Source organism: Notamacropus eugenii, chromosome 7 (assembly GCF_028372415.1).
Source record: "Notamacropus eugenii isolate mMacEug1 chromosome 7, mMacEug1.pri_v2, whole genome shotgun sequence".
Taxonomy (NCBI): Eukaryota; Metazoa; Chordata; class Mammalia; order Diprotodontia; family Macropodidae; genus Notamacropus; species Notamacropus eugenii.
The window spans coordinates 13384253-13398290 of record NC_092878.1 but is presented as its reverse complement, the minus strand read 5'-3'; positions in this window follow the sequence as shown (position 1 = coordinate 13398290).

Below are 14038 nucleotides of genomic sequence, written 5' to 3'. Positions count from 1 at the left end.
AGAACATACCCACCCTCATTTCTGAATCTATCCTAGTTGTGACCATCTGGCCAACTCAAATTCTCTTGGGTAAGTATGAGATTCCTCTTCCTGAGAGAATCCTTATAGGGAACCATTCCTTTGTCCACTCTCACAATGCTTCTCAAACCCAATTCTACCATTTTTCTAATCATGTTTGTGTGTTCTAACCATACTACCACTTGTACCTTTTCTTAAGGTATGCCAGTGGTCAGGCCAGATAGCTATATATTTTGCTGCTTCATTTGCCTATTCTCTTCACATATACACTCCTACCCCAATCTGGGCACATATATTCAACTACACTGTACTACCAAGACAAAAAACAATTTGCAAATAGTGCTTCTGCATCTAGTCTTCCCTAATCATTCATTTAAGAAAAGTTCTGACCCTCACGAATCTGACCAATTGCACTTAACAAACACATTACTGTTACTCAACAGTGATATCCCCTTAATTTCCCACCTTGTGTACATGTTCTACGTTCACAAAATGGACAAGGTGGAATCTTTATCCCACAATCTTCATCTGCCTTTTCTCTGCTATTACCTAATTTCATTAACATCTATCTTCCTATTAACTCAAAAATGCCATCACTTCAATTTTTTCTCCCTTTACCTGTATTTCCCAGTTGCATGTAAAAACAATTTTTAATATTTGTTTTTAAAACTTTGAGTTCCAACTTCTCTCCCTTCCTCCCTCTTTGCCCACTCCCACTGAGAAGGCAAACAATTCAATATAGGTTATACATGTGTAATTATGCAAAAGACTTCCATAAAAGTGAGGTTGTGAAAGACTAATCATATTTCTCTCCATCCTTTCCTGCCACCCCATTTATTCTATTCTTTCTTCTGGCCTTGTCCCTCCCCAAAAGTGTTTACTTCTAATCACCCCCTCCTCCCATTTGCCCTCCCTTCTGTCATTCCCCCCCCCCATGACTTATGCCTTTCTCCCCTACTTTCCTGTAGTGTAAGAGATTTTCATACCAAATTGAGTGAGCATGCTATTCCCTCCTTAACGCAAATGTGAAGAAAGTAAGCTTCACTTTCCCCCTCTCACTTCCTCCCTTCTCCCCTCCATTGAAAAAGCTTATTCTTGCCTCTTTTATGAGAGATAATTTGTCCCATTCCATTTCTCCCTTTCTTCTCCCTATATATTCCTCTCCCATCCTTTGATTTTATTTTTTTAGATATGATCCCTTGCTATTCAACTCATCCTGCGCTCTCTTTCTATATGTATATAATCCCTCCAACTACCCAAACACTGAGAAAAATCTCAGAAGTTACAAATATTATCTTTCCATGTAGGAATGTAAACAGTTCAACTTTAGTAAGTCCCTTATGATTTCTCTTTCCTGTTTACCTTTTCATGCTTCTCTTGATGCTTGGGTTTGAAAGTCAAATTTTCTATTCAGCTCTGGTCTTTTCATCAAGAATGCTTGAAAGTCCTCTATTTCACTGAATTGCCATTTTTTCCCCTGAAGTATTATACTCAGTTTTGCTGGGTAAGTGATTCTTGGTTTTAATCCTAGCTCCTTTGGCTTCTGGAATATCATATTCCAAGCCCTTCAATCCCTTAATGTAGAAGCTGCTAGATCTTGTGTTATCCTGATTGTATTTCCACAATACTTGAATTGTTACTTTCTGTCTGGTTGCAATATTTTCTCCTTGACCTGGGAACTCTGGAATTTGGCTACAATGTTCCTAGGAGTTTTTCTTTTTGGATCTCTTTCAGGAAGTGATTGGTGGATTCTTTCAATACTTATTTTTCCCTCTGGTTCTAGAATATCAGGACAGTTTTCCCTGATAATTTCATGGAAGATGATGTATAGGCTCTTTTTTTGATCATGGCTTTCAGGTAGTCCCATAATTTTTAAGTTGTCTCTCCTGGAACTATTTTCCAGGTCAGTTGTTTTTCCAGTGAGATATTTCACATTGTCTAATATTTTTTCATTCCTTTCATTTTGTTTTATAATTTCTTGATTTTTTATGAAGTCTTTGGCTTTCATTTGCTCCATTTTAATCTTTAAGGAATTATTTTCTTTAGGACCTTCTTTTTCATCTGGCCAATTCTGCTTTTTCGGGCATTCTTCTTCTCATTGGCTTTTTGGACCTCTTTTGCCATTTGGTTTAGTCTATTTTTTAAAGTGTTATTTTCTTCAGCATTTTTGGGGTCTCCTTTAGCAAGCAGTTGACTCGTTTTTCATGATTTTTTGTATGACTTTTATTTCGCTTCCCAATTTTTGCTCTACTTCTCTTACTTGATTTTCAAAGTCCTTTTTGAGCTCTTCCATGGCCTGCAACCAATTCATATTTTTCTTGGAGGTTTTGGATGGAGGAGTTTTGATTTTGTTTTCTTCTGTTTTGCATACTTTGGTCTTCTGTGTCACCAAAGTAAGATTCTATATTCTGATTCTTTTTCTGGTTTTTTCTCATTTTTCCAGCCACTTACTTGACTTATGAATTCTTTGTCATGGTAGTTCTCTGTTTCCAGTGGTGGTTGGGGGGTGTTCTGTCAGCCACTTGATCCTCCCACAGTCTGTGGGCCTAGAACTCCAGCAAGAGACTTGTCTCTGTCCCTGCTGCTGTTGTGGCTGCCACTGGTTCCTTTGCCTCCTCCCCCTTTGCCACCCTGGGACTGGGGATGGACCGCTCCACTCTCCTGCACTAGTCCCACAGGCTTTTTCCACTGACCTTCCAATTTATTCCCAGTGTTTTGGGGTCATGAAGTCTAGAAACTGCTACAGGTGCGAGAGATTCAGTCTCCTCAAGGCCTGCTCAGGTCCTGTCTGTGCCTGTGTGACCCACATTTGACTATACCCTGCCCCCTGCTTGGCAAAATAGACACTTTCTGGGGACCTTCCATGCTATCTTGGGCTATAGATTTGCTTCATTCTGTCATTCTGTGGGTTCTGCAGCTCCAGAATTTGTTTAGAGCCATTTTGTACAGGTATTTGACTGGGCTTGGTGGGAGCACTCTAGAAAGTCCGTGCTATTACTCTACCATCTTGACTCCACTTCCCATCTCCATCACTAGTTTTTAGATCTCTAGAGATGGATGGGGCCATAGAGAGTATCTTGTGCAACTACCTTATTTTAAAGTTGAAGTCATTGAAGATGGAGGGGAGGTTTGCCGAATGATTTGTCCAGCATCACATTTCCACTGAATTTCAGAGTCAGACTGTCTGATTCTCAGTATGATTTCCAGCCTTCCATGTTTAGGGAAGCAGAGTGATCCAGAGGAGAGGTCGCTGATTGTGCAGTCCCACTTCTGCTATTTACATGTGTGACCTTAGCAAATCACTTTCCATCTCTGTGCCCTTTTTTACCTCATTAGTAAAATGAAGGAGTTTGACTAACTGGCCTCTGATATCTTTTCCAGTCCTCAGCCTATGCCTATATGCTCCTATTTCATTACCTTCACTATAGTTAGCATTAAAGAAGTCTGGTTTTTAGATTTTATTATTGTTGTTGTGTTCATCCTTCATTGCCAAAGATCATGCCATCAGAGAAATGATGACATGACTTGTATTTGACTTTGTTTTGAGTGAGTGAGGGCTGTGCAAGGTCATACTGGAGCCATCTGGATCCAGCTAACAGATATTCATCAAGATGATTGGAGATGGCCCAGGATGCAATGGAGGACCAGATTTTATTAAAGACATAAGACAAACTCTAAAAAACAGAAAATGTTCATGCCCAGTTAGCTCAGTTACTTAGGAGGAGGTCGGGGTGCTAAATTGGATTCCCGTTTAGTTCATTTAATTTTGATCTGTTCATTGACTTAAAACTATTCTCTTTCCTCTTCCACACACCCAGATGTGTGGTATATGTGAAGTGTTGGGGTAAATCACGCAGAGCAAATGCATCAAGCCTACTAGCACTAAGTGGCACAGTCGTTAGAGTGCTGTCTGGAGTAAAAAAATCCCCTGAGTTTAAATCTGGCCTCAGATACTTGTTATCTGTGTAAGCCTAGGGAAGTCACCTAACTTGACTTGCCTCAGTTTCCTCAGTTCTAAAACAAGGCTAACAGTACCTACCTCAGAGGGTTGTGCCCCATTTAGCTGATACAAGCGCCTGGTTCATAGTATGTTATATATAAATGCCTATTTTCTTCTTCTTCCCTACTAGACAGCTCAGCTCAACTCTTAAACATCACTGATAGTGATTAATACTGTCTATTTATGGCCCGTATATGGAAACGACTCCAGTGAAAAATAGACCTTGCTTTTACTGTAGGATGTGAAGAGTAAGGCTAATTTAACCATAGGACTTACTTAAACTGGTTTAAACATTTTGTTAAGAATCTTTCCTGGGTTAGAAATGAAATTGAAACGTAATATATTTAGTAGTTTTCTAGAAAGGAATTAAAAATGCATTAAAATTTTAAAAAAAAGGAAGCTTTTATTAACTTAATTTTTTCATTCCAAATCTTTTCAAATCAATAAAAACATTTTAAAATTTGATTTCATGTTACCATGCGGGTCATTTGGGGGAACATTTACTACCAATGAACCCACTTAAAGGTAACTTTGGTTTTTTTAAGAGTTGAGGTAAAATTTTTGTTGTTCAATTGTTTAGTTGGACCATCAAGCACAAATAGTGCCCATGGGATTTTCTTGGCAAGGATCCTGGAGTTGTTTGTCCTTTCCTTCTCCAGTGTATTAAAGCATACATACAGAGGTTAAGTGACTTGCCCAGGGTCACACAGGCAAGACTGGAAGTCAGGCCTTCCTGACTCCAGGTGCAGTGCCACCTAGCAAAGTTTTTATACCATGAGGCAGATATTTGAATTCCAATTACCCACTCTCTATTCTAAACTAATTTGAGAAGGACACAGTCCTTCAGGGTTTCTCCTACTACTTGTCATCTACTTTTCTAGATCTTTCTAGCAGTGGTGATGGTTCTAGAGGGGATCTCTAATTTAAATTCAAGTAGTGACAGTTGTACTCCATTAGGTCCCAACATTTGCAGGGGGATCTTCATCTGAGAGTTGACCCCAGATCCAACTAGGGTGAGTGTCATTCAAGGTCAGTGATCTCATTAGCATGCTCTTGAAATCTTTTGTAGACTGGACCATGCTATCAGAAATTCAAATCTTCAGTATTTTAACTTATCAGTGTTTCAGGTTTTTCAGCTTGTTGGCTGAAGCCTGAGAAGTTACTCCAGCTACACACTACATGAAATGCTCTAAGTAGATATGGGCCAGGAGTTATCTTCCATAAAGTTATGGGCAAATCTTTCAGCTACAGTCATCTTTACTCATAATTGGTTACTTCTGAGGAGCTAGGATTTGCCTGGGGACAAAGGATTATACCATCAGTTAGTTGGAATGGACCTTCGAGGCCTTTGGGTTTTACACTCCAATTTTATAGATAAGGAAACTGAGGCACAGAAAGGATAAATGAGTTGCCTGATACCGCATAGCTACTAAGTGGCTGAGAGGATTTGAACTCAAGGATTCTTGACCCCAAATTCATCAATCTACTTACTATTCCATCCTGCCTAGAGAACTCTGATAATATCTGGAAACAAGAAGTGAGGAACATGATAATTTTACTACTTAAGCCCTTTACAAGTCAGGTTTACTTTACTATTTTAAAAGCCTGCTTAACATTTGTGACTGTCAGGGTATAAGGTTGAGTGAAAGTGAAAGGGAACAAGTGCTGGACCCTACCTTTTGAATATGGGGTTTTCTAATCCCGACTAACCATACCATTTTCTTTCACCATGGAGGTCCTACTTCCTAGTCTTTGCCCTCAACTCCACTCCCTCAGAGAGCTTTCTCTGAACATTTGTGTGGAGGATGGAGAAGGATAAGTTAGTGAGGTTATGTGCCCCAATAGCTTAATCTCATCCCAGACAACAAAATGATGCTTTGAATTATTTTTAGCTCAAAGGGTAGAGGAAAAACCTTAAATCCTGTTCATTTCTTCCTTTGGGGAAGTTTATCCAAAATTTTATGAATACAGATTACAAGATTTTCTCTCCATTTTGTTCTGCCATCAGCCAAGAGGCAGTTGGTACTTGTGGACCAGTGCTTGAAATTCAAGTCACTCAACGCATAGGGAACTGGACTTGGAATCAGGAATGCTCATCTTCCTAAATTCAAATCCAGCCTCATACACTTAAGAGCTGTGTGACCCTGCTTAAATCATTTGAGCCTGTTTCTTCCTCTGTAAAATGAGCTGGAGAAGGAAAAGGCAAAGGCTACAGTATCTCTGCCAAGAAAACCCCAAATGGAGTCATGAAGATTTGGACACAACTGAATAACAACAATTGTAATTCAATATTTCTGTATATTAAAACCAATCATTGTTCCTTCCTCCTGATGCCTCTATTTACAATTAAGGACATACATGAATCAAAAGCAGTTAAAATAGATCAGATTTTTGCTTCAGTGAATTGCCTTTTAAATGTTCTACTGAAAACAGCAAGTAGACAAATTTAAATAAGAGAAAACTCTGCACCATACGTCCATCCTCTTGGAAAGAAAGGAAGAGGGCCTCACCAACTTGGACTCTAAGCAAGGGGAAAGTGTACCAATGATGGGACACTCCCCATGCTCTGGTCACAGCTTGCTATCCACTTGGGTGGATGAAACTATCCGCTGCCCTGGAACTCTTCTCTACTGCAGCATCTATCTCTCCACAGTATGTTTCTACTTCTCCTGTTGCTTCTGCCATAATTATTACCAACCGCCCTTTCCTCTGCCACAGTCCCACCTTAGTCCCATAGACCGCCACTCAAAATATCCACTCTGTCTTAAAGCTCTACTTGAACAAGACTTTCCATGTTTCTAGCTGTTTGGGATGAAGACTACTCTGTGTCTTTCAGACTACATCTACTAGGAACCTATAAATGTAGTCTCTATCTCAGAAGCCCAATGTATACGAATAAAGCTCTTCTCTGAAATGAGGAAGTCACCCTACAAATGTGCAGATTAGCTGGACCATTTGAAGATGAGCTAATTCTACTATATGGACTTTAATATAGGTAAAGGGCATATATACAAAAGGAGTTCTTTAAATGCAGCAGATTCTCCAGATACATAGACATAGAGGTAGAAATTGAGGACCCTCTTTCAACTGGGACCTATCTTTCAACTTAAAAAGAAAATTGGGGTGCATTATTTAGGTGAAACCATTGAAACAACCTAACCTAAACATAGCCTGCCTCAGGTTTCTCCCCTGGGGAAGAGGGATACCAAGAGTCTGGAATGTTTTGGAAATGGTAGCCCATGTTCAAGGGACAATCTGCAGCCAAAAGACTTTAGTTCATAGCAAAAATCACAAGCCCCATCATCCTGTTATTGGCATCTGTGGTCAGGGCTGCAGGAAGTTGGTTTGGTAATTAGTTTCAAGGAACAAGGAACAACCCCAAAGTGTGCGTTATCTAATCTTTGAATGTTGCTTTTATCTCTGCTGATTTCCCCAGAAAGGGATAGATCCTGTTTGCCACAACACCAGAAGTGTGTTTAGGTTACATTTCTTTCGGGGTTATGTCACAGCATATATTGAAGTTAAAAGGCATGTTGCCATAAATAGTGTGGTATAGTCAAAAGTGCATTTATGGACTTAGAGTCAGGAGACTTAGATTTGAGTCACAGTTTTGCCTATTTGCTCTTGGACAAGTCACAAGGCAGCAGGTGGTGCAGTGGATAGAGTGCTGGGCGTGGAAGACCTGGGCTCAGATATGACCTCAGACACTTAAAGCTGTGTGACTAGGTGAGTCATTTAATTTCTGTTTGCCTTCGTTCTTTCATCTTTAAAATCGAGATAATAATAGTACCTTTGTTGTGAGTATCAAAAATAATATGGTAAAAAAAACTTAGCACAGGTATTTGGCACATAGGAAGTGCTATATAAAAATACTTATTCCCTCTCACTTAATCTTTGTGATTCTCAGTTTCCTAATCCACAAAGTAGATGATTTTAAGGTCTCTTCCAAATGCAATGGTCTGTGATAGAGTCTATGAATGATTCATGTTATCCTGTTTATTTTTCTACAACCTTCATGATGCCTGTTCCTCCAGACCATTTGTATATTTCCAGTGACAGAAAGCTCACTATCTTTCAAAGGTAAATTGCATTTTGGGACATCTCTAAGAAAGTTCTTTAATAAACTTATGTCATTAAATGTTTAGTGTCTTATTCATCTACCTTACCAAAGTGATTCTAGACAGAAAGAACATGACTCTCAAAGCCCCAGTTACTTAAGAGTTTGGGATTTGTATCATTTTGTAAATTTCAAAGTGCTATAAAAATGGGAGTAGTATTGCCAGGATCCTGAGCTGTCCCAGATCTGATTCGGTGGCAAAAGAGATAGTTTCTGTAGTCTCATACACTTTGTGAGTCTCACATAAGAGTTCTAATTTTCATCTCACCTTCTTCAAACTCCTCTGTTGACTAAGATGTGGGAAGGGTTGAACAAATAATTTATAACTTGTTCTCTTGTCTCCATTACATCTTAAAAGTAATGTTGCTTTTTTTTTTACAGAGTTTATCTTCAAATGTCAATAAATATTAACCTATAGCTATAATTCTGAAGATATAGTCATAGGCTCCAGGGGTAGAAGGGATGATAAACTTGGATTGGGAAGGAACTTTAAAAGAAATCTAGTACAGGAAATCTAGTACAATGCCCTCATTTTACATGTATCCAATGGGAGTCCCCATAAATTAGCTACCCTCAATTCTAAGTGATTTGTGGATAAAAAAAAAAATCCTCTACAAAATATAGCTCGTAAACTCCCACTAGTATATCTGATTTTACCAATGACCTATAAGACATGTTTATTTCAAAGAAAGAGCTATTCAATGAATTAGCAATTTAAATTAAGTAATAATTGGATATTGTCTTCCATAAAACTTGAATTCATTCTCTTACAATTAAATGTGCACTCAGTGGGAAAAGTGGACCTTTCCTGAGATAACCTGTGGAACATCCACATTTGGTATTATAGGCTGGATCTGACTCAGACTGGCTTGGTAGTTCAAGTTTAAGATTTCAGTGAAATGAGACACTTGCAGATCAGCTAACAAAAGAAGGTTTATTTATATAATAAAAGTTACCCTATCTCCCACTACCTGAAGGCCAGCAATGTTACATTTCACTCCCTAGGGTTCTCTGAGGGAGGGGAAGGATATTAGGTTCATAGCTTAGTTGAGCTCCTATAGGGCACAGTCCTAGTTCCAAGTCCAAAACTTCCATTGGGCTCAAGTCTCAGGCACCCTAATTTTGGGGGGCTTCCATTCAAGGCTGATGGGCTATATTGTTCTGCCTACAATCTTTTCCCCAAGGTCAGTATAGCTTGAATTCCTGTTTCTGCACCTGAAACTTTGGACAAACAACACAGAGCAGAAACAAACACCCCAGGCCAACTTCTCAGAGATGAGAAGGACTTTCCTTCTCTTCTCACTGGTTCAATTTACGGCACCAATATTGAGGATGAACACTGATCCTCATCCTCTGGATATAGTAAATAAGAGAAGCCAAAAAGAGTGCTGAAGAGAAGAAGAGTGAACAGCACTATCTCACCAATTTTAAAGATCAGGCAGCAAATCAAAGGAAGCTACCCCATTCATATGGTAGAGGATGCAGACCTCCACACTATGTGGTGCTGTGACAGTCAATTAAAAGAGGCTTACTCACTCATGTGGTAGAGCATGTAGAGACCTCCATGGTAGGCAAACAAGACATGCTCCAAAGACCCCTCAAGGGCATGGCCATCTGGGCCTGCTCAGATAAGCCCGAATTATACTTGACTATAGTATGGGAAAGATATTCAGCAAGGATACACCACTGATTCAGACAGATGTGGCTCCTCTTCTGTTCATAAAGAGTCAAGTCTGATCAGCAGATTGTGTGACACTCTTGGTAGTGGGACATCCACCATGGCTGAGGGAGCAGTGACCTTTTTTATATCCTTAGATGATTGTGGAGCTACGTCAATAGCTTGATCCTCAGCTCCCTGGACCAACCAATTAAACTTTTAAGGAAAAAAAATGGCTTCATCTACCTGGTAGGTTGCCTGGAGGATAGTGTTCTTTCCACACCTAGGCAACAGATTGACCATGTGATTTGCATGAAGCAGTATATGGAAGGGCAATTTATACCTCTGATGCTGCAAAATTGTTAATGCCTTCTATATATGTCATTGTGCTTGCTCCATTCTGCTGTTTCCTGCCACACTTTGCATCTTACATGCTTCCTGCTACACTTCTCTATTGCTTCCCAGCAGGCATCATGTATCTTGCTTTAGCTAGCTTGTTAATTGACACCTGCTCATCTCAACAGAGAAGAAAAAAAGAAACATAAAAGAAAGGAAGGTCATTAAAGCATGTTCAAAAATGCTTAGCACAGAAAAGAAGGAAGCCCAGAAAGAATTATAAACAAGCAGAGAAGCTTTGATAGTTTACATGTTGAATTTTGTATACTTATATATGATTTTTAAATATACATATTTGAAAAGAAAATTGTACATAACAGACTGGTTCATTCACAACTTTGTTTTCTGTTCTATTATATACATAGAAATGCTCTTTTTATTTTTGTTAGCTAAGTTCAGAAAGAAATATTGATTTTTTTTGCAAAGAAAAACATTAAAAGTATTGGTGGCTAATAGTAATTAGTGGGATTAGTAAAAGTGTTGTGTAGGAAGTAATATTTGAGCTGAGCTTTAGAGAAAGCTGGGGATTTAAAGTAGAACAAAGTAAGAAGGGAGTACTTTCAAGGTCTGGGGGACACCTTATTTAAAGACATTGAAATGGAAAATGAAATGTTGTAGATGAGGAAGAGTAAGTAGCCTTGTTTTGTTGGAATATATAACACCTGAAGGAGAATAATGTGAAATAAATCTATAAAAGTAGGACTGAGTCAGACTTCAAAGGAATTTAAATGCCAAACAAAGGAGTTTGTATTTTATTGTGAAAGCCATAGAGAACCACTAGAATTCTTACAGCTGAGGAGTGATGTAGCCAGACTCTGCTTTTGAAATAGGAATTTGGTAGTTCTTTGTTGGATTAAGAAGAGAGGAGAGAACCCTGAGGTAGGGTGACCTCAACTGGGATGGTAGCCCATGTGAGTGGAAAGAAGGGACAAAAATGAGGGATGTAGTGAGTGAAGAACCAACAAGGCTTATAGATTAAATGATTGTGGGGTTTGAGGAATGCTGAAGAACAGAGGGCGACTGAGATTGAAAACAATTTTAGGATGGCAGCATCCTCAATAGAAATACAAAAGCTAGGAAGAGAGATGAGTTTGGAGAGGTACCTTTATCCCTCTCTTTCACTATCTCTATCAGGTCTTTATGTCTAGGTCTTTGTTTTTCTCTGAGAAACTTTACAGAAACTCATTGTGGTTCATGGTTGAGTTAAAGTGGGACAAAGGTCTACAACCTTTTGGACTTCTCTAGATTACATAGTTCTTACATCCCTGGAGGGCTTAAGGATACCTTTAGATTACTGTCTGGATTCATCCATTTGAGCTTGAATCTTACAAGAGTTAAAGATGGCTTCCCTAGTCTCTGCTAGAATTGATTAGAAGTAACCATATAACATTTGAAAAACCTTCTGACAAAAACAGAGAGCAGCAGGAGCTCCGTGAAGCTACTTGGCAGGGAATGTGATGCACAGAAAAGTAGTTCAGTGGAGCAAAAGAGCAGCAAAATTAGATCATCAGAGGACATGGATGACTCTGAAGTATTGAAGATATGAGTTGCTACACATGTCCCACTCCAGGCATGGTGCCTGAGAGTACGTGTTGCTTGTACATGTACAATTAGACACTAGACAGTGTGATAATCTGTAAGAGAGTGGATTTTTATGTGAATGAGGTATTTTTCTTTTTCATTATTTTGCTATGTTGTTCGATGATATGTCTTTTGTCTTCAAAGAAATATGTCTTTTCCTTGGTTTAGTAAAAAATAAAATAGAAGTGGTTAATAAGTTATTGATTTGATTGTAAGTTGACCTACAAAATTCCTTCATCTTTTTGAAGATCCTTGTGGAAAGGTAATTATAAGTGCCACCAATATGCATTGTGTCTCCAGAGAAATGTTTCACTGCTGCATTTAGTGCTTCCCTTTTCTTTCCTTCCTTTCTTCCTTCTTTCTTATTTCTTTTTCTTTCTTTCTCCTCCTTCTCTTCCTTCATCTCTAATGAAGGGTGCCATTTTAATTTTAGTTGGGGTGCATGTAGGAAGGCAAAGATTCCAGATCAGGGAATTTAAAACATGATCAAATAGAGAGTCATAGATGCTTAGAACAGTAGCTTTAGAGATCATCTGCTCTAGTGTTTCTCTATTTTAACTATATTGCAAACTGGTAAAATATCTGTTGTCTAAGGGCCTATTTCTAAGGACCATCCATCATTTTTCACCAGGGTAGCTCTTAGTCATTCAATGAGGCATGACTAAGAGCCCTGAGTGGGAGTAGTAGGATGCAGTTTTTAAGCTTTAAATCATGAAACATTAGTTGGTTTTAAGAATTCAAGATAAAAATATATAGATTGACTTCTGGAAAGGAATGGCAAGATGGCTGGCCAGTTTTCACAGTTTTATTTCAAACAAAAACCTGAAGTTCATACTAGCCAGAAAAATTACCAAGAAATCCAATGAGAAACTACAGTGACATCTTTCACCACAGAACTACACAGAAAGCCAGCTAGAAGGCAATGGGTGGTAGTAGGAAGAGGTTCATCATCCCAAGTGAGTACCAGCTAGACAAGAGATAGGGCATATTTAGCTTGCAAGACTATTTATAGAGGCAGTAGTAGCAGAAGAATTCTCTAAGAAAGCCCAGGGATGGTCAAAAAGGTTTATGATAGGGACCTTAGAAGCCCTGGGGGGACCAGTGCTGGATAGTAAGCAATGTTATTTTGACTAATGTGTACATGTGGATGCTAAGGCAAGAAAAATAAATAGCTAAAAAAAAGAGAAAGTGGTAGACCTTATCCAAGCAACAGAATCAGTGAAGACTAGAACAGACAATCCAAAATGAATGATTCTGTGAGTCAGGGAAAAAAATAGAATAAAATCAAAAGAATGAAAAAATAGAAGGAAATGTAAGAGAGATGTATTAAAAAAACTAAACTATAAACAGTTCAAACAGAATTTAAGAACCACTGGACTCCTAGAAAACCATGATTTTTAAAAAGTCTAAATATTATATTTCAAGAAATAATATTTGAAATTGCCCAGATCTGTTAGAATTAGAGGGAAAAGTAAAGACAGAAAGACTTCACCAATCGCCTCCAACAAGAAGCCCCAAAAAGAAAAGTTCCAAGAATGCATAGACAAAGTCCAGAGGTCCCACATAGGTAAAAAAAACACTATAAGCACCCAGAAGGACATAGTTTAAGTACCAAAGATCTACAATTTAAATTACACAAGACCTGACAGCTTTGGCTGGAAATGAGAGGACATGTTGTAAAATAATGCTCTAAAAGACAAAAGAGGGAGGCTTATAACAAAAATAACTTATTTTGTAAAATTGAGTATCATCCAAGAAGGGGGAAATAGGCCTTTAATGGAATAGCACTTTCAAGTATTTCTTAAGAAGACACCAGAACTGAGTAGAAACTTTGAAGTACAAATGCATCATTCCAGAGAAACGGAGAAAGATAAATTTATTTGATCAAATGGAAGGTGTTGTACAATAATGTACTGCTAACATTCTAACAAGGTTAGAAGAAACAAGTATATTCCTTCAGAACCTTAGTATCTTCACAGGGTATTTAAAAAATAGAGGCGATGGATTCAAGGCACAGAAAGAAATGCACATTTTGGGACATGGTTCCTGTGTGAATTTGTTTTGCTTGATTATGCTTATTTGTTACAAGGTTATTTTTTCCTTTCTTTTTTCTTCATTAATTGGAGAAAAATTGCGATTAGCAGTAATGATGCAAAGAAAGGAGCGGGGTAGGCTATTAAAACATTTTTGCAAATACGTAGAAGAAAACAGAATAAAGTTCAGAAAGAAGCACAGGCCAGTTTTGGATGGTGACATGTAGTGCTTGTTA